The sequence below is a fragment of the Hylaeus volcanicus genome, unplaced genomic scaffold (assembly GCF_026283585.1).
Source record: "Hylaeus volcanicus isolate JK05 unplaced genomic scaffold, UHH_iyHylVolc1.0_haploid 6878, whole genome shotgun sequence".
NCBI classification, from domain to species: domain Eukaryota; kingdom Metazoa; phylum Arthropoda; class Insecta; order Hymenoptera; family Colletidae; genus Hylaeus; species Hylaeus volcanicus.
In genome coordinates this window covers 1-3025 of record NW_026531696.1, presented here as the reverse complement: position 1 = coordinate 3025, position 3025 = coordinate 1, and the positions used below count along the sequence as shown (strand labels likewise).

The window sequence follows — 3025 nt, the reverse complement described above, 5'->3', positions numbered from 1 at the left end:
TTTTAATAACAAACCAATATAACCTCAGCTCATGTGAGACTACTCCCTGAATTTAAGCATATTAATGAGGGAAGGAAAAGAAATTAAATAAGATTCCTTTAGTAGCGGCGAGCGAAACAGGATTAGCCCAGCACTAAGTCATCCAATTTCTTCTAATTGGTATGAGATGCAGTGTATGGAAAGTCTATTATCTATTGTAATAAATAATGCGTTCAAGTCCATCTTGAATGGGGCCAATATATCCATAGAGGGTGCCAGGCCCGTAGTAACCATTATTTTGCAATAGAAGGCTTTTCCAAAGAGTCGTGTTGCTTGATAGTGCAGCACTAAGTGGGTGGTAAACTCCATCTAAGGCTAAATATGACCACGAAACCGATAGCGAACAAGTACCGTGAGGGAAAGTTGAAAAGTACTCTGAATAGAGAGTTAAATAGTACGTGAAACCGCTTAGGGGTTAAGCCCGATGAACCCGAATATCTGATGTGAGAAATTCAATACTGTTCATTCAACGGATAGTATGCACTTTTCTCATAGTAAGACATTGTAATCCATTGATGCTATATCTCTTTCATATACGGGAGAGATGATTTAACATACGGACAAGATGTATATGTTTATTCTATCAGTGATGTGTTTACATGTCATATGAATAAGATCGTTTTGTACCTGTTTAAATAGTCGATGGATTTTAACTGAATCATGCTTGCAATTTATTTTGCGTTTCGTGTTATCGGCCATTTTGGTTGGTAATAGCAGAAATGGCATGCATTCGATTAACAATGCGATAGATTTGGGATGCCTTCGGGACCCGTCTTGAAACACGGACCAAGGAGTCTAACATATGTGCAAGTCATTGAGTATTTTGTTGAAACTTAATGGCGTAATTAAAATGACTATATTTTTAATTTGGGATCACAAGTAATGTTCAAATTTATGCATTATTTTTCAATCCCGGGGCGTTCTATACGAACATGATGTAAGCAATTATGTCCTCTGTTCAAGAGCGTACCTTGAGCACATATGCTGTGACCCGAAAGATGGTGAACTATACCTGATCAGGTTGAAGTCAGGGGAAACCCTGATGGAAGACCGAAGCAGTTCTGACGTGCAAATCGATTGTCAGAATTGGGTATAGGGGCGAAAGACCAATCGAACCATCTAGTAGCTGGTTCCCTCCGAAGTTTCCCTCAGGATAGCTGGTGCAATTAGATATCATATATATAATCTTATCTGGTAAAGCGAATGATTAGAGGCATTGGGGCCGAAACGACCTCAACCTATTCTCAAACTTTAAATGGGTAAGAACCTCATCTTTCTTGATCTGAAGATTTTGGGGTTTAGATATATTGTGCCCAGTGGGCCACTTTTGGTAAGCAGAACTGGCGCTGTGGGATGAACCAAACGTGATGTTACGACGCCTAAATTAATGACTCATGTTGATACCATGAAAGGCGTTGGTTGCTTAAAACAGCAGGACGGTGGACATGGAAGTCGTAATCCGCTAAGGAGTGTGTAACAACTCACCTGCCGAAGCAACTAGCCCTTAAAATGGATGGCGCTTAAGTCATATGTCTATACATCACCGCTAGAATAAAAGGATTTTATCAGCAATGGTGAAATTTATGAAATTCTAGTGAGTAGGAGGGTACAATGGTGTGCGCAGAAGTGCTTGGCGTGAGCCTGCATGGAGCCGCCATTGGCACAGATCTTGGTGGTAGTAGCAAATAATCGAATGAGATCTTGGAGGACTGAAGTGGAGAAGGGTTTCGTGTGAACAGTGGTTGATCACGAGTTAGTCGGTCCTAAGCCCTATGCGAAAGCTGTTTAAATTATGTTATTAACAAAAACACATTTGTTAAGCTATAAGCACATAATCTAAATCGGGCGAAAGGGAATACGGTTCCAATTCCGTAACCTGTTGAGTATACGTTTGTTTACTAAAAGTGGGTCTTATTACACTCATCCTGGCAACAGGAACAACCATAGAGAAGCCTTCGAGAGGTATTGGAAGAGTTTTCTTTTCTGTTGAACAATCGTATAACCATGGAAGTCTTTCACAGAGAGATATGGTTAATGGATTGGAAGAACATGACATTTACTGTTGTGTCAATATTTTCTCCTTGGACCTTGAAAATCTATGGTGGGGCCACGCAAATTTCTCAACAGACCGTACCGATATCCGCAGCCGGTCTCCAAGGTGAAGAGTCTCTAGTCGATAGAATAATGTAGGTAAGGGAAGTCGGCAAATTAGATCCGTAACTTCGGGATAAGGATTGGCTCTGAAGATTGAGATAGTCGGGCTTGATTGGGAAATAATTATAACGGTTTATGTACTCGTTCTGGGTAAATTAGAGTCTTTGACTTGTTCCCCGGATAGTAGATTTCATAGCCAAATTATGGAACGGTCTTGCTGTGCTGCTATTTGGGATTCACGTTCCATTTAGCGAAAACGATTATCAATAAACAATTAATTCAGAACTGGCACGGACCTGGGGAATCCGACTGTCTAATTAAAACAAAGCATTGTGATGGCCCTAACGGGTGTTGACACAATGTGATTTCTGCCCAGTGCTCTGAATGTCAAAGTGAAGAAATTCAAGTAAGCGCGGGTAAACGGCGGGAGTAACTATGACTCTCTTAAGGTAGCCAAATGCCTCGTCATCTAATTAGTGACGCGCATGAATGGATTAACGAGATTCCTACTGTCCCTATCTACTATCTAGCGAAACCACAGCCAAGGGAACGGGCTTGGAATAATTAGCGGGGAAAGAAGACCCTGTTGAGCTTGACTCTAATCTGGCACTGTAAGGAGACATAAGAGGTGTAGAATAAGTGGGAGATTTTGAGCAATCTTAATCAACAATGAAATACCACTACTCTTATTGTTTCCTTACTTACTTGATGAGGTGGACGTGTATTATATTACTTAGCCATTATATGGGTGTATATGCCTCACGGTATATATGCTTTATGGTATTTTGTTTTGATGCGAGTTTCTAGTTCCAAAATATCATGAGTTAAGCTA

The 3025-nt window shown here is 40.6% G+C and overlaps 1 pseudogene; it reads left to right on the top strand.

Annotated features, from left to right (window-relative positions):
- Positions 1–19: 19 nt before the first annotated feature.
- Positions 20–3025, top strand: LOC128882221 (large subunit ribosomal RNA; annotated as a pseudogene; the record flags this gene model as incomplete).